Here is a 25,550-nt window from a genome sequence, read left to right as displayed (position 1 = left end):
CTCTTGGAATCTCCAGCTGTGTTACTAAATCCACTTTATCACATTAAATCCCTTCTTTTGTAGGATTAATTATTTTCTTTTGGAGGGAGGACTATGGTCCCCCCGCCCTTTAAGCTGGCTTCTGTTGGCACCCACTTCTCTACTGAGTCTATGTGACACACACACACACACACACACACACACACATACCCATATATAAACTCCAACAGTGGGCTTGAGTTAATGCTTTTTCTTCTTGTATATCAGTTCATTCAAACCTATACTCAAGGGATGGGGACACCCAACATATATGAGTCTCTATTCTGGCCTAACTGGGGCCTCTGTCACAGTGATTTGGCCATTCTTCTAGTATGGGGATTTTAGAACATTTCACTATTTTAAATAATACTTTAATAAGCATCTTTTGGTATTACTCTCTGATATACCTCCACCTCTCAGACAATCTCTTTCAGAAAGATTCCTAAAAGTAGAATTACACAATCAAAAGGTAAAAAACTTTAAAGGGTTTTGCTACTTAATTCAAATTGCTTTTCATAAAGATGGTTCCAATTTTCACTCCCACCTGCCACATAGGACAGTAGAAAAGCCACATTTTGGAATGCAGTCCTGTATTTCTGAGGGCAGAACTGGTGGTAGCTGCACTGACTGCTAGAGTTACAGGCAGAAAGCCTTGGTTTAGATCCTGGCTTGCCAACTATGTGACCTTGGTGGGTCGCTTACTTTTTTAAGACTCAGTTTCTTCATATGTCTAATGGTACTAATGACACTTTCCCAAAGAGCTATTGGAAAGAATATGTGAGAAATTGCATGTATGAGGGTTAATTTACATTCCTTTCCAGCTCTGCTTGGAGACAAGTTAATCTGGGAACCGAATGAGTTTATATTTTAATGACCAATTATAGTTTAATGGATGACCCTTCACAGCAACTGTCACCAGAACTAGATAAGTAGAAACAATCCTCTTCTATTCTATTCTTTCCTCTCCTCTCCTCTCCGCTCCTCTCCTCTCCTCTCCTCTCCTCTTCTCTCCTCTTCTCTTCTTTGAGACTGGATGAGCATGGAGGCTGAAGGTGGGGGGCTTCCCCAGACCCCCAGACTACATCATGCCAGTACTTCCTGTCCTGCCTTCCAGATGTGGAGGGCCCTGCCATTCCATTTCAGTAGGATAATGAACCACATGGTGAATGCAAAACTTTGGACTAACATTTCTGTTTTACAAATGACTCCAAAGTTTTGAATTCAGTTGAATACCACACTTGCCAACAATAGCAAAGTAGGAATACAATTCAGCACCTCATTAATCCCAATATTATTACATGTGTGGTTTTCATTTCACATTTAATATTTATTTTTCTCAAGAGGAAGTCAGGACCAAGTTAGGCATGTTATAGTCATCCATCCTGAAGGTCAGAAAGATATTAGTGGAAGGGGAGGGGCAGGTGCTTGTGGGGGGAGCAAAGACTGGCTAACTTCAGTTCATGTCCCAATGGGTAACACTCATTGATCATTTTAATGGACTTTAAGAAATAAGTGGATTTTTGGACTGACTAAACTAAAACTATGGGATGAATGAACAAATTTAGATTAATCTCTGAACCTTTGAATATACCCATCTATTCATTCTCAGCAACCACAGCTTCAAATCATAACAATTTGTTAAGCAGCATTTAGTTATAAAATAAACCTTAGAGACAGCTTCCTTGTTTTACTGAAACTGAGGTTCAGAGAAGTCGCATGATTTGTTTAGTATTACCCCAGCTATAACGAGCAAAGTCAGGACAGAACTGAGGCCTCACGTTTCTTAGTCCGACATAGCCACTGTCTCTCTCCCTCTGTCTCCGTTTAGGAAATATTTATCATTATAGTACCTATTTTAGTTTAAACAAATAGAAAAGCAATTGGAAAACCAGTTGCTTAATTATTCCCTGAAATTAAAGTTAAATCCAGTATAAGAAACTACAAGAGGACATTTACATGTGGAATTTTGTTCTAATTGTACTGATAAGAGCCCCAGCTCTGGAATGAAAAAAAAACTAGTCAAGTGGAGGTACTGTTTCTAATGTATTTACAGAAAATTTCTAAGTGCAAAGAAGTATGTTGAACTTCTCTTAAGTAGGATAAAGGTAGAAGTATAATGCCCAACTGACTTTACTCATCTTCCTTTAAGCTTTTTGATTTTGCAAATATTTAGCAACTGTACACAGGGTAGGTCAGCAGGAGCACCTGACACATTCAAGGGTATTGTGGGTCAAAGGCTGAGCAGGGGTATGGTCCAGATTATGAGAGGGGTTTGGACTTTTGTTCCTATTTAGAAGGAACAGTGGGAGTAATAGTAAAAGAGCAGGGGGAATGATACATCTGAGCAATGCTTTAGGAAGAAGGATGATCTGGGAGCAACGAGTGGTAAGAAAGGAAGGAAAAGAGATTGCAGGCTAGAGGCCAGCCAGGGAATATACAAAACCATCAAGGAGATAAGTGGGAAAGACCTAACTAGAGTTGCAGTACTAAGAATTATCTTAGCTTGGAAGATCTTCCAGAAGCAGACCCTGAGACGAAGATTCAAGTGCAAAAAGTTTCTTTGAGAGGTAATCCCAGGAAATACTGGTTGGAGAGAGGGGAAGTGAGACCATGAAAGAAAGGAATACAATAACAGTTGTGTTAGCAAGCCAGTTACTGGTGTGACTTGACTGAAGATCAATCTTCTCGGAGAGCTCTGGGAGACACAAGAGAGCACACTTTGGAGTTGTCCCTGCAAAGGATCAGGGAGGTGGAGGATTTATTCACCAATTCCCCACCTATGATTAGTTTAGAATTGCTTCCAAAAGCACTAACTCTCCAATACTCCAGGCTTGCCCTGCATGTGGGCTGAATGTGCTCCAACAAAAATGCCCTCAGGAAGAGATTCGCGAGTGTCCAGGAGTGTAGAGTTGAATGTCAAGGGAGTAGGGACAGAGCACCAATAGAGTCTGATATACAAACATCTGTTTCTTACTGGAGATGCTCAAGTAGTCCTGCATACTGTAGAAAGGACTTAGCAATCTGTAAGTAGTTGGGTGGGAAGATCTCTAATGTGACTTTCTTCTCTAAATTTGTGATTCCTTCACCTTCAAAAATAGGCCGCCCTGCCTATGAACATCCATTACATTCTTGCTGCATCTAGCCCCAGTTTTTAATCATGCCCCTTTTAAAATTCTATGCCATAATACAAATTTACTTGAGGAACTTCTGATTAGTGTTCTGCATATGTTTTATGAAATCGTATTTTAAAAACACTTCTCTAATGAGATTACAGAAGACTGGAAATTATAGTAATGAAGGTATTAGTCAGGCATGTGATACCCAAGGTAGGAAAGAAAAACATATTAACTCAACTTGCCTTAATTTACTTCAGTGAAGTTGGCAACCAGCAAACTATCCAGTCCATCATTTACTAGGATTAATTCAAAATCTGTCTAGAGTTCAATCCAGAATAAAAACTTGTCAGGACTTCAAACCCATTAAAACCAGCATGACATGTTTTCTTTTCAGAACCACACAACTCAAAATTTAAGAAATTTGAAGAATTTCTGGAAAATTCCATAATAAGTCAATGACGACTACTTCAAGAAAAGAGAAGTGACGTTCTTAGGCAAACAGTAAGTTGTTTGCATTCGTGGACCTTAAAACTAAATTTTTGTTCTCTTTCAGGGAGTTTATTAAGGGGGTAGGGAGTGGGAAAGTGCTAACAGCTCCCAGGATAGATTTTTGAGAGCTGAGTTCCACCCAGTGAACTCCAAAGCCAAGTAACCAACCCTTGAAACGTTTACATCATGGAAGTAGAAACGCCAATCCCAAGATAGCCTTCAGAAGAGAGAATAAATGTAAAGCCCAACATGAATACATGGCATTGCCAAGTAAGGCAATGTTTTTCTTCATTTTAATTTGCTCCTTTCCTCTGGTCACAGACCCAGGTAGCCCCTCAGGATTTAGTCTGGAAGGCAGGGGGCACATCCTGTTACTTTTATACCCAGTTGGAACGGCCTGGGGACTGACTCAAATCTGGGTGAATCCATTTTCATTAAACAATTAGATATTTACTAAGTGCCTATTAAGTGCAAAGAATTGAGTTAAAATGTTATGCTGTTTGTGAATATAAATTTATTCTGGAGGATCTTAGAATTTGGTAGGAGAGATAAAACTCACACATAAAGAACTCTAATATAAAGTCAAGAGGACTAAATGTTCCTCCCATGCTCTAACTTCCATTTGTACTTACCATCATTAAAGTAATAATAATAACCCACTTATAGAGCACTTTCAGTATTCTAAGCTCTATGAGGTAAGTATTATTGCTATCTTATTTTACAGATCTGGAAACTAAAGCACAGCGTGGTGGTTAAAGCACTTGCCCAAGTTCACACAGCCAGTCACTGGTGAAGTTGAGTTTCAAATCCAAGCAGTTTGGCTTCAAAGCCCACACTCTTAACTATACTACCTACCACACCAAAATTTTTTTAATATTAATTTTTGCATGTACACAACTGTTTCCCAGTTACTCTGGAAAGTTCTATGAGGTAGGAGATATATGTTTTCATTCTTGTGTTCTAGCACTCAGCGCTGAGTCTGGTCCCAGAAAATTGTCAATAAATATTTATTGAATGAATGAACGAATAAACTTAGAGCACAGATGAGATACTGGCTATTTAGAGAAGAAAAAAATGACATTTATTCACAGGCACGAGGGAAGGCTGAATGGAGGGGGTAGCATTCAGTCTCTACCTTGACTGGTGGATGGGATCCACAAAGATGGATACACTGGCTGGTTGGAAGGCCTCCAGCCTATGACAAGGCAGGCCTACTTACCAGAAAAAATGGGCATTCTATTACCAAGTGCTTAGAGCCATGAGTCCATCTACCTCCAGACGCTAAGAGCGTGCTAGAGTCAGAGTGAGGGGACAGACACCCCACAAATGGAAGACTAGGCATTTGAGGCCAGAGAGTATGAGGTTGCACCACTTGGCTGTGCTGTGCTGGGTCCTCACTGGAGCCCCAGAACTCTGGGCAACCAGAGCAGAGGCATGCTAGTTCATGAAAGGCACGTACAGGGGCAGGGTCGCACAGCCTCCTTTGAGGGGCTGCTGCTGCTGCTGCTCGAAGCACCTGTCAAAGTGAATCTCGTGGATAGAACTGTCCAGGGGAGCCCACCTGCTGGTGGTGGTGGTGGGGGCGGGGGTGGGTACATAGCAGCAAAGAAGGGCATTGGCAAATAGAGAAAAGCCCAGGCAGTGTCCAGACCTGAGGAGGAATCGCAGGACTCTGAGAGAGCTCACACCTGTTGGGGCTGGGGGAGCACTTGAGGGGCCTTTCTTGGGTTGGTAACTTTGAACACCAGACCTCAAGGACACTTAATATCTTTATAATGAAGGGAACCACTCACAGGGGCATGTGGAGAATCCAGTCACATTCCAAGGCCAGCCTGAAAGTACCCCAGGGGCTGATAACCAGATTGTGTAAACTCTGTGGACAAAGAACCCAAGCAGAATTGTTTAGGGACTCATAATGCTTTAAGGTTGATGGGGGGACCATTGGGACTCAGCTTGGTTGTTTATCCTTCCTATCCCCAACTAGGATTGTATAAACATTGTAGAGAGGTGGCTCTTAATGTTAAATGGCTGGCCATGTGTAGGAAGCAGCAGGGAATGGGATAGGAAAATCCCAGGCACAAAATATAGGCTACATAGTTTTAATTTCCTATTTGATGACATCGCAGCTTTGCAATATCAGTAAAGCCAGGGCAAAGTAGTTGTGGAGAACTAGAGGCACTTACCCAGAATCTTAAGACCTTTAACTTCACAGTTCTAATCCCTGATCACATCCTCCCTCTCCCACGGTCCACAGCAACTCTTTCAAAATTTCACAACGCACTTTACGTTCTCTTCTTTCAGACACAACGGAAACTATGGAAGCCAAAGAGAAATTCCTCTCCTTCCTGCTATACCCATGAGTCAGACAGTTTCTCTCCCCATTCCACCTTTATGGTCTTCCCTCCATTTCTGTGAGGGAGTGTTCACCTTACATTATCCCTTCCCAGTACTTCAGTTACCTGATTTTCCTGCATCTTCAACCCTCATATCTCCTCTGCCTTTTATTCATCCAAGATATAAACACTTTCAAATCAAACCCTCTTTTTACTCTCTCTCTCGTCTTGCCATAGTCATTTTTTCCTTCCCTTTTGCGCCAGCTACTTTATTATGATTCTTACTTCTCACCTCCTATTCATTATTCAAACCACTTTGATTTTTCTTCAGCCTCTAGGAAGTTTCTGCAACTGCTCACAATAAGGCAGTTAAGGACTTCATCGCCAAATCCAGTTCACACCATAGGGCTGGCCACTGCTTCCTTTTCAGAACTTTTCTTGACTTACTGACTCCTACCTTCTCCTCATGTTTCTCCTGATCTTTGATTGATCTTTCTTTGTCTTCTTCATGGGCTTCTCATGGTTGCCTCCTCTCTCCTTAAATATTGCAGTTCTCCAAGGTCCTTTCCTCAGTCTTTCCTTTATCTCTCCTCTTCTCACTTCTCCTCCCTTCTCCACACCTCTCCTTTTACTTCCTCACTCCTTATTTCGACTTTTCTCCTTTCTTTCCTTTCTCCATATAGCCCTTTTCCCACAGATGAGTCCATTCCCAAGATTTCAACTACCACCACTATTTAGATGACCCTTCCCTCTGAAATCTATATCCATCTGTCCACAGTACACTCCTAAAATTCCAGACTCATGGAGTCAACCAATCCGAACAGTTCCACTTGGATGTGCTCATGTTTAGCATGTCTGAAATAAAGTTTTACTGGAACCCAGCCATGTCCACTCATTCATATATTATCTGTTGACTGTTTTCACACTACAGTAGCAGAATTGAATAGTTACTACAGACACCTTGTGTCATGCAAAGCCTAAAATATTTAGCACCTGGTCCATTACAGAAAAGGTTTAATAACCTCTAAAGTAAAATATTTAAAATCCTTCCTTCATTAATTTTACAATATACTACCAAAAATCAGAAAATCTGGAAATTGAAATAAGGAGAATGAGAATATTTGGATCTCTTGGGCAGTCTGTAGGGCGAAGCTGCAAAAGCAGTTTAGAGATGACATCTAGCCTAAAGTATAATCATTTAAACACAATTGTTAAATATAATTAATTAAATATTTGACGAATAATATTTTTAAGAGATTTGGCTTAAGTCAATGACATTCTAATTGAGGTGTCAGTAACTTTCTTCAGCTCTGCAAGAAAGAAATGTTTTGATATTAAAGATGGCAGATTAGTTAGATGAAAGGGAAAAGTTAAGTATATAAAATAAAATAAAAGTATGAAACAGAGGTGGATGATACTAGAGACAAAAATTAGGACATACCCTTTGAAGTTAAGTGAATATCAATTTCACAAAAATATGATTCATTTATCTTTAAAATTATTTTAAAATAGATTTGTTGTTTAGTGACAAATATAAGAGAAAAAACCACATAATATTGAAACCTGAAATTTGACCAAATGATGTTTTGAATCTTTGGATTGAAAAACAAAAATTTTTTTAAGTTAAGACAACTAGCTTTATATAAAATTCCAACAAATGATTTTCAGGACTTAGTCATAAAATATCACAAAAAGAAAAAAGATGTTGAATCTACAAAATTATCAAACAGAATTATAAGAGCCAGAAACTCTCCAAATGTCAATGCTAGAAGTTCAGCAGAAGCTGAAAAGGCATTAGCACCATGAACAATATGATATTAAGATGAATTATCTATGAATTGAGACTATAAGTTACCTAATGACTATCAATTTAATGGCATAGTCATTAAAAAGAATTTGATATTGCTCCCTATGAAAAAGCACTGCTCATTTGGGGGCTTTATTTGGCAGTAATGGCCCATGTCAAACACTCATCAAGATTTTCCAAAAATCAACATATAATTTAGAAATTGTGAACTATTTGATGAATGACTTAATAAGCTGTTTTATAATATATAAAAATAGAGTTTAATTAGAGAATAAGATGATTTATATGCATTTAATTTTTGACTAATATATGTACCAATATATCCAAATATGTCTCTATCTCCATCCACATATATTTCTACATCTGCATCTCTATATTATTCCACCTGTTGTTAAATATTTTGACCATCACCCCTAAGCAAAGTTCACATTCCATACTAGTTTTCTGTCCTGGCCTCACCTTTTGGATGGCACACATGAAATTGACTTCCCAGCCCTGAACTTGGCTCTAGTCAAGAACTATTCTGGTTCTCCCCTGCAGCTGTCTGGCACTGCCTCAAACTGCCTTTGAGTCACCCCCTTTTATTTTAGCCCAGGCCTGGGGAACCTTCCTTCCCTGGCACAATCGGTGGGGGGAGAATTCCCGCTTATCTTGCCTCTGTCAGTCTCAGCAGGGCCCGGGTTGTTAAAAGGAAGCCTATTCACTCCCTGCCTGCCTGTATAAAAAAAGGAAGCATCTGAACTTTTGGCCAATATGCTCTTTTCCCGACGGCTATTTTCATTTCATGTCTTGACTTCAGTTGCAAAAAGAAAAGCTTTATTCCTTTATGAAAGAATTTCAGGAATCAAGACAGTTGGGGAAGAATTTTGGGAGCTTAAGAATCTCAAATATTAATGCTTTATGAGTCCACCTGCAAATCAAAAGAGAAAAAACTTTGACTTTTAACATATTATTTTTCCAGAGGGGGAAGAAGTTTCTCTATACTTTTTGGTTTCTGCTTTGTGATTTGAATGGACCATGTGATCGTATGGGTTTAAATGAGATGAACTTGTTATCTGATACATCACTTGATGTTATGGACTATAAAGCCATGCAGTTTAAAAGACATCCATGTAAGCCAGATTTCAAAATTATGTTCAAGAGGTCATACATCTTAATATTGATTGATAAACTGGCCATAACTTGAAACAGATAATTATGTCTACATATTCAATAGCTCATACAATAAAAACACTACCTAGTGTTAATTGGACGCTTCTTCTAAGCTAGTTAAGAATTTGACTTACACTTTCTCATTTAATCCTCAAAATAAATTTAGGAGGTAGGTACTGTTTTTATGCCCACTTACACATTTTACAGCATGCATAGTATCCTCTCCTTGAATCCCCCTTCCTAATCCACTCTTGACCCATCTCTGCTCTGTACCCTAGATTCCCTTATCCTCTGGATTCTGTGTGGGTTTGGCCAATGGGAGTCACCACGGGATGCTGGAGGTGGGGTGAGAAGAGAGAGAGAGGTTAAGGTATTTCTTCCCGGCTTCTCCCTTCTCTATCAATATGGTTATGGTGGCAGCTGCCTCCCTTCACAGCTACAGTGTTTGTTAGTCATCCCCTTTCCACGGCTCCAGCTCTCACTGGGAGGGAGCTGGAAACACCATTTCTTCCCCTTCTCTCCAGCCCAGCAGTAGTAAGAGCTTCTCACAGTTGCTGGTCTCTGGGTGCCCTGACATCTCTTGGTTCCCTCAACCATACCCACACCTTCATAAATAGTCTCTTTATCAAATTGTCTTCACAGATCCTGGCTGAGTGTGTCTTCTGTTTCCTGCTGGAACTCTGACTAATAAGTTAATATTTGATCTCAATACAACCTGCCAAAGATCTTGTCCACTTGCTTCTTTACTTATTGCCTTCTTCTAAATAGTATATTTTTATTTGTTTGTTTTGAAATGTCCGTTTGGCTTTATTTGAAGGGAAATGATCTTACACATAAAGTCATCTATTTTTCAGGTGGGTACTGATGATTTCGACCTTTGACTGTAAGAACCATCTTCTGTAACTATATATACATATTCATGGATATTGATCCTCTCCATGGGATTCCTTCTTCTTATTCATGAATATGTAATTAGAAAGTCTCAAGGGTGTTCTGTTTGATATAAGCATACATTATAATAACTGGCAAGCAATTTTTAATCCCTTTAAATGAAAATAAACATTTGAGGCATTTCTGGAAAATGTGATTAGGCAAATTTCAGCAAGATGCTATTCATGGCTTTAGAGAGGTCTGTGTGGAGAAGGACTTTCTTTATTGGTAGCTCAAGGGGCTCAGCAGCTCAGTTGCACTCCTTGGAAAACTTGAATATTTACTATATAATTTTATAGATGGATAAATGTCCCTGTGTTTGGGCAAATTAATATGTTTTTAAAGTCAGAGCAGAGATTGGAAATAGAGGCTTGAGTTGCAGTTTCACATTGGCTCCCAATTTCTTACAGGTTAAAAAATATATTTAATCCTTGTCTTGGGAACTATATCCCTAGACATAACTCAGTATCGAATAATGCGTAAGACAACCACACACATAGTAGATTTTAAATATCACGAATGTAATACAATTTTCCTTTTCTCAACCCTCATGATTCATATTTTCCTAGCCACTGTGACTAAGCCGAGATAGCTTCTGTTAGAGCTATGTTGCTCCAGGCACCAATTCATCACCTGGATCTGTTCTGCTGTGGGCATGCATATATTAAGATAATTGTGAGTTACACTCAGAGTCCAAGATGGCTACTAGATCTCAAGCTATTATATATGTATTCAGCCAGCAGGAAAGGAGAGAGAGAGAAAGGCAAAAGGCCTATGCCAGTTTCTATCCCCTTCTAAAGAGGCTTCCTGCACAGCCCATCCAACAACTTCTCTTTATATTGCAATGGTCAACACTAGCTGAAAGGTAATTGGGTAATATAGTCTTATCACTGGTCTCATTGAGATCCAGAATAAAACTAAGATTCTGTACCTAAAGAAGAAAGGTTAATGAGTGGTCTCAACCACAGAAGGATAACATTTTCGATCTTTTATCAGTCATTTAGGCATCCATGGGGATAGGGACCTGAATAAATTATTTTAGGAGATAATAGAAAAGCACCGGGGTCTGAGAGAAGTAGAAGGAAGGGAGAAAAACTGGGTTAGAGAAAGAAAGCTAAATAAAAAATTCAGTGCTTGGAACTTACTGGTTAATCAAGAAGAATTTATAGAAGGAAGTGGGAAGAGATAGAGGAAAGAAGGAAGGAAGGAAGGAAGGATTGCTCTTCTGTAAATGCTTTGAAGATAGAGAGAGACCTGTTTTATTGACTTTTCTATCCCTAAAAGCCCCCAGCACAGGATTTTGCCATTTAAGTAGTTTTGGATGTAAGGTTTCTCCTTTCTCTGATATATTTTGTTCTACCTTGATGTCACATCATTTTGTCATCCCCTTGTTTACATCAGTCTCTCCCAGCTCCCTCGGTGGTTTTTAGCATATTCACACAGTTGTGCAACCATCACCAGAATAAATTTTAGAACATTTCACCACCCTAAAAAGAAACCCCATATCCATTAGCAATCACTTTCCATTTCCCTCAAATCTACCTCTGTCACCTCCAGTCCAGCCCTAGGCAACCACTAATCTATTTTATGCTTCTATAGATTTGCTGGACATTTCATATAAACAGAATCATTCAATATACACAATGTGGCCTTTTATGACAGTTCTTTCACTTAGCATAATTGTCTCAAAAATCATCCCTGGTGTAACATGTATCGGTACCTCATTCCTCTTTGCGGCCAAAAAATATTTTATTGTATTGGTATGCTTTATTTTGTTTAACTATTCATCAGCTGATGGACATTGGGATTGTTTCCACTTCTGGCTATTATGAATAATGTTTCTGTGAACATCGATGTACAAGTATTTGTGTGAACATATGTCTTCACTTTTCTTGAGAATATACCCAAGAGTAGAATTACTGGGTCACATGGTAACTCCATATGAAATCTTTTGAGAAACTACCAGACTGTTTTCCAAAACAGCCGTACCATTTTACAGTTCTACCATCAGTGAATAAGGGTTCCAATTTCTCCATATCCTTACCAGTACTTGTTATTAGTATCTGACTAGGGTTTTGATTTGCATTTCCTTGATGACTAATGATGATAAGTAAATTTTTATGTACTTATTGGCCACTTGCTCTCCTGGGCACTTAGGTAGACTGCATTTCCCCGTCTTCCTGAAGTTAGGTATGGTCATATGACTGGGCTTTAACTTAGCTAATGAAATGTAAGCAAAAGTGAAGTACACCATCCAGAGATGGCCCATCAAAAACTACCCATCACAGTCCTCTCTCCCTTTTCCCCATCTGCTGGCTGGATGTTGGTCCCCAGGGCAATCTTAAAAGCAACAGATTAAAGATGGGAAAGCATCTCTTACTGATTCTGTCTACCCTATTCATCCACTAAAGAACAGTATAACCAAGTTACTTTATAATTTTTGTTATAAAGAAGAAAGAAACTTTCCAAAATTCAATCTTGAGATGACTCTAAACCCTGTAGATGCAAAGTTTTCCTTCTTGAATCTGCTATAGCTTCTGAGTTCCTGATTATTTGGAGTTCGCACAGTGATTTGGGAGGTATAAAGGGCTATCATATATTATCTCATTTAATCCTAAAAACAGCCTTAGACTGGAATGTCAGTGAAAGTGGAGAATATGTCTATCCTCGTCAACTACTCATCCCCAACACCTCCCACAGTATCTGGAACATAATAAGTACTCAGTAAATACTTTCTGAATGACTGGATGGGCAACCTTGATTAGTTTGAGGGCATGGAAAGAGATATTTACAAGAACCTATCAGCAGTTTAAACCACAGTTCTTATGTCTAGAACAATATTAAATGTAAGACATTAGTACCTGGCACATGGTAAGCATGCAATAATATATATTATTCATTTATATAAGTACTATACATATCATGTATTGTAGATTATAGATTATTAAATACTTTAATATAGCATAGTTTACTAATTTATTTACATAAATATATATGTTCATCATCATAATTGGCATTGGAATGAGTTTAGAACTTGACTATCTAGCCAGAGCAAACCTGACAAATATGCAGAATCCAACAGGAAGCATTTAAGTATTTCAGCCCTCTGAGATAGGATTTCATAATAGAATGAAGTTGTAAATAGACTTAGCGAATCCAATCAGATAGTGAAGCAATCTGGATTGAAGGGTCTCAGATTTTCTTTGACTCTTATCCGATAAAAAAGGTAGAAGAAGTAACAAAAGTAGATAAGCCTTGACTGGAACTTAGGAGGATTCTGAAAGCAAAACTAATCTCATTTTATGGGATCTGAACTTGGAGTTGCCTGTTGGGAAAGCCACTATGAAAAAAAAAAGTGTGTGTGTGTGTGTGGGGGGCGCACCATAAAGCAGTTGAGTTGTAGAAAAGATTACTCTAAATGTCTGTAGCTCCAGATCTCACATTCTGACAAAATCTTAGTTAACTGAGACGGTAACCCCAAAATTCACTTGGGGAGTAACCCCAAACTGCTTGCGATGACATAGTTGTCTCTTTAAATAGTACCTTTAACCCAGGGTTTCTCCACCTCAGCACTATTGATACTTGGTGCTGGATAACTAACTCACTGTCATGGGGTAGTCTATCCTGTTCACTGTAAGATGTTTAGCAGCATCCCTGATCTCTACCCATTAGATGCCAGCAGTACTTCTCCACCTCATTTGCGAAAACCAAAAATGTCTCTGGACATTGGCAAATGTACCTGGGAGGCAACATCACATTCCGTTGAAAACTACTGATTTAACCCTAAAAATTTTACAGTTAAGTATAGAGATAGATAAATAAGTCAAATCCATAAGGTTAATATTTTTGTATTCCATGTGAAAATTCTGTTTATATTTACTTACAATGTTTAAGATAATTTTGATTACCTAACAGGTTAACGTTATGTTTTTAATTTAAAATGTGTACACAAACAATTGATTTAGGCTTGTGACAGTCAGTTTACCAAGTTTGCAAACAGTATTAGAACATTTGACAGCTTATTTAGAAGTTAAATTTATTAGATTTATTAGAATCAGTGACATTCTTGAGGAACTTGTTTGTTAGAAAACAACTGATGTACTTAAATGGAAAATAAAATACATTAAGTATATAAGTATAGTTTAAAATTATTTAAAATAACCTAATTAATTAATTGTTAAAGTCTCTGTAAATTACTTATAAAAGGCAGTTATGTTTATAAAAAAATAAGATTTGTAAATTGACCTTAAAAGCTAAAGATGTTTTTAAGTTTTTTAATTTGTTAATTTAATTTGAATCAAATTTTATTTCCAAGAACCAAATTAGCCTCTGAATAATATTTTCTGTGTGCAAAAGCTATCCTGAGGACACAAAAGACTTCACATTGACAATGAGAAGTTAGTTGTTTCATAAGGGGTGTGACCAATGGCTTTACACATAGTCCCCTAGGGCTCTGAGGAACAGTCTTACGTCCCTTATTTCACAGAATCACTTTCTGGAATGATGAATAAAATGTATGACTAAAAGTGAGAAAATCAAGGGAGAAAATGTGGGGAAAACTATTTCCTCAAAATGAGGGCAAATGGAAGGCATTAATATTTTAGGGTTTTTAAAATTGATTTAGAGTCTACGGCCACGCCACCCTGAACAAGCCTGATCCTGTCTGGTCTCGGAAGCTAAAGCAGGGTCGGGCCTGGTTAGTACTTGGATGGGAGACCACTTAGGAAGACCGGGTGCTGTAGTCATAAAAAAATGAAAATAAAATAAAATTGATTTTTAGGGAAAAATATATTCAGGGTAAGGGGTCAATACTTTCCTAAAACAATTTTTAAAATATGGAATAGAAAGAGAGTATATAAAAGTATCTAGAACAGTGTTTCTTAAATATTAAGGTACATACCAATCGCTAGGGGATCTTGTGAAAATACCAACTCTGCTATGCGACCGGAAGAAGGTGATAGCTCGTTCTATGGTGGTAATCATTTTATAATGTATAAATATACCAAATCAACACGTTGTACATATTAAACTCACAGAATGTTGTTATGTGTTGATTATATCTTGATAAAGCTGGGAAATTTTTTTAATTAAAAAAAACCTTTATTTTTAAAAAGCAGCACAACCAATTTTCAAGAGAGCTATGTTTATAGTTTAAATTGTTTTATTTTAAAAAGATGCATATATGTTGTATTATTTTAAAGAAAACAATTCTAATGTAGTAAGTCTAGAGTGAGGCCCGAGTTCTTCATTTCTAACAAGCGCCCAGGGATGATGCCAATACTGGTCCCAGAACTACACTCGAAATTGCAAGAAGTCAGAGGATCAGGCATTATAATTCTGTTCACTAAAGACAAGAAATGTCTTTAACTGTCATAAGCAAAAGAACTTCTAACCAAAAGAACTTCTGCTTTCATAAGGGAGTGGAAAGGAGTAGGGGTGGGGTGGGGGTTAGCTGGTGACCTTTCTAATTCATCTAGTTGCCAATGGAGGCTCCCATACTTGGAGGCATGGATATCACCAGTCAATATCAACTCTCTCCTGTTGGATCAAGATTGCTAAATATGAACACTCTGAGATCTTCATGCTGGAGATAAGGACTTTGAGTGTTCTAGAATAGAACAGAACAGAACAGGAGGGGTAAGGCCAGCAAAGAAAGTATAGGGTTTCTCTTCTTTCCACAAAATATCAAGGTCTTTGCATCTCAGTGTCTGACTTCTCTTGCTGGTTGAGCCTTGAGAATGTGAAAGAAATAGGTCTGTGTCTGAAAATTATGGTCACTAAAAATATTTACCAATTTTCTAGGCAAAAAAAAACAACAACCAGAAAGCAAAAATAAAGAATCAGAAAATAACCTTGTAAATGAGAATAATTTGGTGAATTGTCAGATGACAAATGCCATAGTTAATGAACTTAGAGTTTAAGGTTGTGTTGATTTCTGAATCTGTTTGGTAATATGGTGTACCCTAAGACCAGAAAACAGAAAATCTATTCTTTATTTTTAAACCACAATGTCATTGGGTTCTTTGGTTGTCAAATTTCACTTGCATATAGTTATCTTCAAAGTGAAAGTATAACATTTGAAACAAAATGAAAAAAATTAAACAAAGAATCATGTTTTTGCTATCTGAGTGAATTATGCTTTTAAATAGAATACTATATATTATAATATGTATGTTAGTTATACTTTAATAAAAATCTTTTTAAAAGAAAAAAGTAAAAAATCTATACAAATGGCAAAAAAACCCCACCATAATTTGCATTATTTATGAGGAAAAGGGTACATGACTGTGTTTCCAAAGACAAGGTAGGATCAGAATGAGCCTCAGAAACCCAAAAGGATGTGAGAGGTGGTAGATATGCTGGGTCTTAACATAATTCCTCTGATTTTTACTGAGAGAAAAAAGAGAAAAGAACAACAAACTACCTTGGGTAGGTATAGTAATGTTGTGTGAAAATCTGAATAAATTTCACACTACTTGCAGAGTATATAGGATCACCAATTTTGAAGGTTTCTAGATTCACTAAACGAAGTTTACACTCTTCATGAAGTGCTTCATCTATTCAGTCAGCAAGTATTTGTTACACATCTGCTATGTGCTGAGCAGTAGATCCTGAAAATATGGCAACGAACAATACAGATATAAAGGTGACAGTCTGAGAATGGTACTGCTCATCCTAATGCTCTAGCCTCCCACTTAGAGAGGAGGCATGTGACCTAGGCTTAGCCAGGCCAATGAATCCATCCTTGGGATTACTAAACACTGAACCAGGGAGCAGGAGTTCTATTTCTTTTCTGGGATTGCTATCTAGGTTAATATAAGCTGGAGGTGTCTACAGCTATGCCTCATGCCACTTAGCATGGAAGAAGCCCTGTGTAGAAAGAGGAGATTGGGACCAACTGCTAAGGGGTGTGGGGTGAGGGAAGAGAGATCCAATGACATAATTTGAATTCCTGTATCCAGAAACTTCATCTCTGTCCTTCCCAGATATGCGAGCTGATAAATTCCCTTTCTTACTTAAGCTATTTTGAGTCAATTTTCTGTCACTTTCAACCAAAAGAGCACTGACTCAGACTTACAGACTCACTGAATGAACAAGCAGCATGAATCTCAAAATTCATCTAATACAGTGGCTCTCACAGTATGGTCCCTGAACCAGCAGCTTTGGCCTCACTGGGAACTTGTTAGGGATACAAATCCTGGTATCCTACCCCAAACCTACTGAATCAGTAAGTCTGGTTTGAGGGCACAGCCATCAGTCTTAACAAGCCCTTGATGATTTTGATTCACAGTAAAGTTTCAGAAACTCTGCTCTAAGATCCCTTTCCATGAGATGTGAAATTAATTAGAAGCTCAGAAAAGGAAGGTAACTCACTGAAGGTCACAAAACTAGTTAATGGTGTCATGGATCCTCTTAGTAATCCAAAGGCTGTGGAGTTTAGGAAAGGAGGGCTACTTGGAGTTTTGAGGGAAGTAACACATGGATTGGCAAATAGAAGGGGGAAAATATTTTGGGTCAAATAATACAGTATGGTTGGAAACACTTGCTGTGTGTTTCCACAGGAGTTTAGAGAATATTTTACTCATCTTGGCTCCCCAGCTGAGCCAACAACAATGTGTTAAAGCTCCATGGCCAATGGCAGAAACCCAGGAGAGTCCTTTTTATGTGCCAGCAAAGAGGAATTTCTTAGAAAAGCTACGAAATTATTCTACTATCATATTTTGCTTTGTGGAGTGAAAGAATAAAGAGGATGAAACAAAAAGCAAGGGACTGCAGTTATTCCTGAGTCCCATCTCTCTAGCTGGGAGAAAGGGAACTTATTGTTGTTCTTGCCAGGGCATTAGTTCCCTGGAGGGAAACTGGGCATCTAACCTGGTGACGGAGAATAACTTGTTTTTTGAACTTTTTTTTTTCAGGTGCAGGGAGAGAGCATCAGTGTTCCAGAGTGTCTGTGGAAACTCTATTTAGTGGTCTGCTTTCCGATGATTTTCCCAGCCTACCCTAGGGATGTGGTCCATCCAGAGGCAAACCTAAGAAAAGAAAGACCTTGACACCAATATTTCTAAAGCCTTCCCTTACTCTCTCCTTCTCCTAGTCTTGAGTGTACAGTGGGGTATAGTAGGGAACAGAACAAAGGACCAAGGGAAGTTGCTGACACTACCAATTTGAGAAAGTACAAGCTTTTAATAGTTAATATATACTTTTCCTTTGATACAACTACTTAGGCAAGACCAATGCCATCCAGAAAGGTATCCAGTTAAAAAAAAGCATCACCTCCTCTCATATAAATCCATGATTCACACATTTATTCATTCATCAATTACTTATTGAATACCAGCTATGTGCCAGGCATAGGTCTAGGCACTGGGGATACCACAGCAATAATATATAGTAAAAAAAAAAAGTCCTTTCCTTATGGAACTTATTTTCTGTCTTATCAGGGAGACAGATAATACACAAAACAAGTAAGTAACATAAGTTGGTTGGCAATTAATGCTATGGAGAAAAAAATAAAGCAGGAAGAAAGCATAGAGAGAGCCCAGCCCAGGGTAATGAAGGAGGGAATTTCAAAGTACAAATAAATAGGATGATCAGGGAAGGCCTCACTGGAATCCAATGTGGTCTTGGTCATTAACTCTCAAGAAAGATCTCTTGAAGCTGGAAAAGACCCTGACAAAGAGACTCAAACTATCGATTAAGAAATAACCATTGATATCTACTGTGGTATAGAAGAGTACTCACCAAATATCTCATGCGCTTTCCTACATTTCCCAGCCTTACAGCAGTTAAGTTAGAGCCAGAGGATAGCACTGGCCAACTGACTGTGAGCAGAAGTGATATGTATTGCTTCTGGGTTCAGGCATTAAAAAGCCCAGGTGCCTCTTTCCCCCTTCTCTTCCCTGCCTCTGCCATCTTGGAGGCACATGTTCCTGAAAGCTTTCTTTTCAGGTGGGGAAAGGTAGCCTGTCACACCTCCAATTTCATGTGAGGGAGAAATACACCTTTGTGAAGTTATGCCATTGAACTATAGGGTTGTCACTGCCACCTAGCCTAACTTTATCTGACAAATACATCTACTATACCCAGATATAGGGGTGAACGCTGTAAGGAAAAAAGGAGGCAGCAGGACTTGCCCTCAAGGAACTTATATTCTAGTAGAAGATTAAAACTGAAACTTGAACAACATTCAAGGCCTTAAGTCATCAGAGCGTAATGAGTGGTTCAGACAATGAAGGTTTGGGGAATTTGGGGGAGAAAAGGACATCTGAAGCTGCCCAGCACCTTGGGGCTGACAAATAATTGTAGAATCTATAGAGGAAAGAGAAGCTGAAGTGTTGAAGAATAGATCAATTTTGAACTTGCCTTTGACAGAAGTGTAGGATTCAAAGAGGCAGAGGATGGGGAAAGACAGTGTAGGTGAGGAGTAGAGCAAATGCAAAGATAAAGTTATGGGAATGAGCAAGGCCAATTCTAGGCAGAATGTGTGGGGATTCCAACTGGAACTGAGGATTTACACAGGGGATTAGGTTGAGGATGGATCTCAAAAGGCATTGAATGCCAAGCCAAGGAATCTGGGTTAAATTCTGTAGTTCGTAGGAAGTGCTGTGGACTGATCTAAGAGGCCAACTGGATCATTCACAATTGAGATATAGGGGACTCTGTTAGGAAGATAGTGCAGCATGTGGCTGTGGGAGAGTGAAGGCCTGAATCAGGGAGAAGGGGGGTGTAGTGCCTCCTCCTTCAGTGTGGGGTCCACAGATCAGCAGCATCAGCATTACTTGTTAGAAATGAAGAATCTCAGGTTTCACCCCAGACCTACTGAAACAGAATCTGCATTTTAACAAGATCCACAAGTGATTCATGAACATTAAAGACTGAGGGAGCACTGGCTTATCATTCACCCCTCTTTCACGCAGCCCGTGTGACTAGGTTACACTGATCTCATCCCTAGCTTCAGAGTTAGTCTGATAAGTCTATCCCAGTGTTTCTCTAAGTGTAATTTCCAGGCTAACAACATCGGCATCATTTGGAAACTTGTTAGAAATGTACAACAGAAAAGTAAATTGTCAGGCCTCACTGGAGACTACTGAATCAGAAACTCTTGGGCGAGGAGCCTGCAATTTGTATTTTAATAAGCCCTTCTGGTGATTCTAATGCAGGCTTATATTTGAGAAGCACTTGTCCTTCCCAATCATATTAATCACATTCCGCTTTATAATGACTGGTTTCTGAATCCAGGCTTAAGCCAATCAGTGCCTGGCATTTTCCTGGCAGCTGAATTGGTTCAGAGGTGGTCATGCCAATCAAAGTTGGCCCAATCAGATGGAAGAGAAGGCTATTTACTACACGGTTAAAGAAAGATTTTTTCTTCTCCTTCTCCTTCCATGACCCTGTTCCTTCCCTTACCCTATTTGATAGATACAACTGAGGTAGCTTGTTGCCTTCTTTACTGTTGACTGCAAACATATGCCCATAAAGGAAACCAAGTTAAGGGCAGAGCTGAAAGGATCACAGAGAAAAAGAGCCAGAATCTTGCACCATGCCTCTGGTCTTCCAGTTCCCTGAAATAACATATTTCATTTCCTTATGATTTAAGCCAGTTGGATTTGTGATTCTTGTGCTTTGAGACCAAGGAAGTATGGGGTCAATGGGCATACCAAAAATATTCTAGGATGATGACGGATGTATTTAGTTAACAGGCACTTTTTTCCACCAAGTTCTCAAACACTAGATCCAGGTAGAATAACCATTACAGCTTGAAAACAGCAACTTAGGACAAATAAAATGGAGCATTACTTCATGCAGTGGGTCTCCAATTGGTAAATTGGCTAAAAATACACAAATACTTTTTTTAAAAGGGAGAAGGACTTAAGGTATCTTTTGAGGTGAAATGGAAAAAAAAAAAAAAACAAGATGTGCCCTGAATACACTCTGGTTCTGGAAAGTAAGGAAATGCTCAAAAAATGATGGGACACAGGAGCTAACTTGAAAGAACTCCCAATGACTAAAGCCAAGACAATTCGACAACAAAATAAATAATTATAACAATGGATTATAACCTAAGACTAAAATAATTACCCATGAGTCCACAGTGATATAAATAAATAATTGAACAAGTAAAGAAATGGGAGAGAAGGCACAGCTCTTCCCCGTAGAAGAATTCCAATGAATTACTGTAATGTAAAAAGAATGAGAGAAATAAAAAGTCCCTATTAGAACACCACAGTAATCATTGTTTGTGGGCATGATCCACTAATGGATGCTAAAATTAATGGGAGAAAATCTGAGGAGAAACAGGATATTTGCGTAGTCTCGAAGTATCTTCCCCAAAGGAGAAAATGCACATCAGACAAACTAGAGTGCTATAGTGGTGTGTCTGTCCAGAATTTTCCCCTGAAATATGTCCTGTGGTTTAAGAGACAGGTAAACCAAAAGATTGGGTTTAAAATTTCATGACCAGGACTTCATGGGTACTTCCAAGAAAGGGACATCACTGTTTAGAGACTTTCGATTAGGACTGAGCTGGATGTAGCCTGACCCAGAAAGTTGTCCCCTCTCTGTGACTACTTAAGAACCTAATGGGCTTATCTTCCTTCACCCAGTCTCTACCCTGAGAGTGCTTCCTGTAGGCAGGGTGGTATTGGTTGCACAAGCTAATGCCAGCATGCAGATCTACTTGGATACATTTAGTTTCCTCTGGATTCTTGGTTATTTGTGTTGGCACAGGGCCACGCTCAGCTCTTCCCAAGTTGGAACACATTCTCAAAAAGGGCTGGTCCCACTATCCTCATCTTGGTTGAGGCCAAAGTCTGGTTTCATTTTTCATTAAACTGTCATTTGTAACTTTCATCGAACAGAATGACAACATGTCCAACTGTCTTCATTCAGTATTTTCACAAGGAGAGCCTTTTTGCCTCCCATGGGAGTGTGTGATTTATTTATCTCCTCCATTGTGCAATAGGTTCACCACCATTACAACTAGCACAATGTTCTAGAGAAAAAATTTGCTGTATCACGCGGTGACTTCACTCATATCAGCAGTGATTGGTCTTTCACCTAGATCCACCAAAGAAAGCCTACACCACAGGGGAAGGGATGGAATCGTGTTGCCAGAGACTTCCTTGTTTGACTGTGAGTGGCTGGAAGACTAAGATCACCTTTTGCCCATCTTCATCTGCCCAGGGTCTGGCACAAAGAGGGTATGGCAGTCATCAGTGCTGTTCATGACTATTTCTACTTCTCCACTCCCTGGGTCCTATAGGACTGCAATTTCTGTGCCTGGGTGCAACTATGTGAACAGTTTTAGCTGATGAGTTGGAAGCAGAAGTGTTGTACATCACTTCTGGGCTGGAGCATTTAAATACTTGAGGTCCAGAGCGCTCTCTTCCTTCTAGCTCAACAACTAGCAACGTTTGAGAAGATGGCTACTCAGTCAGCCTGGGGCTCTGAGGGACTGCAGTAAGTAGAGGCCCTCCTTCCAAAAAAATATTATGATGAGCACATAGTGTAATACATAAATAAACCTGTGTTGTGTTTATCACAGAGATTTTGAGAGTTGTTTGTTACTGTAGCAAAACCTAGGTTATCCTCACTGGTACTGTAGGCACTAAATACATGTTTGTTGAATAAACAAATGACTTAAGCCAGAAAGGACTTCTGAGTAGTGGCGGCTCTAGAATTTCTATAAAGAAGAAATTCAGGCGTGATCTAATTACAATTGTGTGGGAAGTGAAGATCATGTTGGCTACGGGACTTTTCTTGTTTTGTTTGTGTAGTACTGTACATTGTTTTTGTTAGATGCCTTTTATATGGTGTTAGAGTGTTAACGGAGATTATGGGGGGCCTAAAACACCCCAAACCACCCGTAGCACTAACACTGAAGTTTAGATCAATCTTGTTACCCCCTATGTATTTTACAGGTAGGGAAACTGAAAGCCAGACAGTGTAATCTAAGTGACTACACTGATTAGTTAGTGAAAAACTTGGTAGACGCCAAACCGCTCATTTTCAGATTATCTGGTGCTTTTGCCATCCCAACATTTCACATTTCATATCCAAGCATTAAGACAGCAGGAGCTTGAGAGTCACACTCTAATTGATTCCAGTCCTGATGCTACTAGTTGCTAGTTGTGGACCTTAGGAGAGGCTATTTAACCTCTCTGTGCCTCAGTTTCATCAGCTGGACAATCCTCAGTGGGTTGCCATGAGGATTTAGTGGCAAAGTGAAAGAAGTAACATGCCCAGCACATAGTAAGTGTAATGTTAACAATTATCATTATCAGTATATCATCATCATCATCATCATCATCATCATCATCATCATCATCATCATTTTAGTTCCTCATCCCATTGTCTTGACTTGCACCCAATTCTCATGTTCTTTTTGTGCTCATTTGCCTTGGAAAATAATGACTGTTTGAAACCGTTGTGTGGTATATTTTTAGACTATTTGGCCACAGGTAAATTCCATTTGAAGTTCTAAGAAGAGGGCTGGGCCCTGAGCACTGAAACTGCCCTCTGCTACCTCCCCTTGCTGAGAGTGCACACCATGGCGTCCACCAGTGGGAGAGGGCAAGGAGACAAGGATTTCTGCCCTCCCTACTCAGTCTCTGCCATGTGTCCTGACCAGCCGATGCCTGATGATCAAATTCCATCCCCGGCTCAAAGACCCTGTGGGACAAGAGCCAAAGTTGCCCTCTCTCCAGTTGCTGGGACATCTTCCCACAGGCTGTGGCTAATATTTGAATGAAAATCCTGAGCACCCACGGCTTTCCTTCATGTCACCAGATAGTGTCTGCGTAGGAGGCATGTGAACAGGGCTCCCTCACAAGGAAAAGGCAGAGAGTCCCTGGCTGGAGAGCTGGGAACCCCTCCTCGGTCCCAACCTCTTTTCACCTCTCTTGGTCCCAGTGGCAGAATTATGTTGAACTGAGAATGTGTGTCAAGGAAAATAAAATTTTAGCTGGAAGTGCATCAAATATGAAGTTTGAATTTTAGGCTAAGGAGTGTCTCCTTTTTGTTTTTTAGATTTATTTCCTTAAAGCGACATTTTTTAAAACAAAGGAAAAGCATACTTATTCTGGTGTCACTCTTACTTTAGAAATTTAATATGAGCTATACATATTTTAGCTTTTCATCGAAGTAAAACATAGATGGTGAAAAGTATACATATCATAGATGAGCAGATGGATGAATTTTCACAAACTTATAGATCCACGTAACTAGCATCCAAGTCAAGAAACAGGACATTACCTGGGCCCTATTAAAGCCTCCTTATCTTCGTTCTAACTGCCTCCAGGCACCAGCCTCCAGTGACCATCATCGTGACTTCTAACTTCATAGATTGGTTTTGCCTATTTTATACTTTATAAATGAAATCACCTAGTATGTATGTTTTCATATCTGACTTCCTTTGCTCAAATTGTTTATGAGGTTCTTCATGTATACTCAGCACAGCTGTGTTTCATGCATTATCATTACTGTCTGGTATTCCATTTTGCAAACATGCCACCACAATGTTTTCAATCCATTCTGTTGATGGACATTTGGGTAGCTTCCAATATGGAACTATTACGAATACACTGCTATGAACATGCTCATTCATATCCTTGGGTAAACATATGCACTCATTTCTGTTGAGTGTAGGCCTAGAGGGGAATTGCTGAACATAGGGCAGTTGTATGTTCAAGTTTAATAGATTCTTCCAAATAGTTTTCCAAAATGTTTGAAGCAATTTATACTTCCACTAGCAGTGTATGAGAGCTCTGGTGGCTGTACATAATGTGAAGTCTATTTTGTGATAAGTCAAACACATGCAAGTGTTAATTCAAAGGGTTAAATTCAACCATTTGGATTAACAATGAATCAATCTGTCTATTAAAATACAGTTTTCCCCCTCATCATAATTCTGCCTCGAACTTGTTATATAACCTAGATGAGCTTCTTGACCTCCACTCCCCCTTAATCCAACCAAAAATCTCCCTGAAAACACTTTCCATTTATTTATCCAGCTAGAGTGTTGTGAGTGTTAATAAGTTGGTGTTTGCAAAACAAATTCAACTCCTCCTGCAAAACAAACTATATATCTCACCCTTGTGTCTAATATGGCAGAGTCAGCCAGGGTGTGCTCTGCAGATCTGCACTTTGATAAACATCCTCTCCAAAGCCGTGAATGCAGTTCAGAATCTAGAGTTTTGTTCTGTTGGTAAAGAAAAGTAGAATATTCTCTTGCATGTATTAATGAAAGAGATTTTTGCTTTTAAAGTGAGAGAGCATTTTGCAAATATAGAAATTATTTGACTGTAAAGCAGGAGATGGGAAAAAGAGCTAGACAATGAATTCACAGCTGTCATTTTTTTTTGCTGGTTTCTTCAACTAATTCCTATTGTAGAACACAACCAAGACCTCTCTAGGCCTCCGTTTTCGTATCGGTAAAATGGGGTACTTTGACAAGCTGATTAGGTGATCTGTAAGTCCTATCCAGATCTAGTTTTTATTCTATGAAATCTGCAGAGTGCGGATGCTGACAGAAAAAGTAGAGAGGACCAGGAAGGAACAACTGACTTCGCCCAGCAGTCAGAGTGCTGGAGATCCCAATTTCTAGGTATGGGGTGTAATATGTCCTTCACCAGATAACCATAGAGCTGAATTCTTTCCCAGGACGTTTTCCTTTAACCCATCTTCCCAATTTCCGTTCCAAGTGGT

The 25,550-nt window shown here is 39.1% G+C and overlaps 1 long non-coding RNA gene and 1 pseudogene across 1 annotated transcript in view; one reads left to right on the top strand and one right to left on the bottom strand.

Moving 5' to 3' along the window:
- The window catches only part of LOC107511989, a 179,149-nt gene that overhangs the window by 50,156 nt on the left and 103,443 nt on the right, over window positions 1–25,550 (bottom strand). The gene's annotated exons all lie outside the window — the stretch shown is intronic.
- On the top strand, window positions 14,471–14,590 carry LOC118608334 (annotated as a pseudogene).

This window comes from Rousettus aegyptiacus, unplaced genomic scaffold (genome assembly GCF_014176215.1).
Source record: "Rousettus aegyptiacus isolate mRouAeg1 unplaced genomic scaffold, mRouAeg1.p scaffold_m13_p_9, whole genome shotgun sequence".
Lineage (NCBI taxonomy): Eukaryota > Metazoa > Chordata > Mammalia > Chiroptera > Pteropodidae > Rousettus > Rousettus aegyptiacus.
This window is presented reverse-complemented; position numbering and strand designations above follow the sequence as displayed.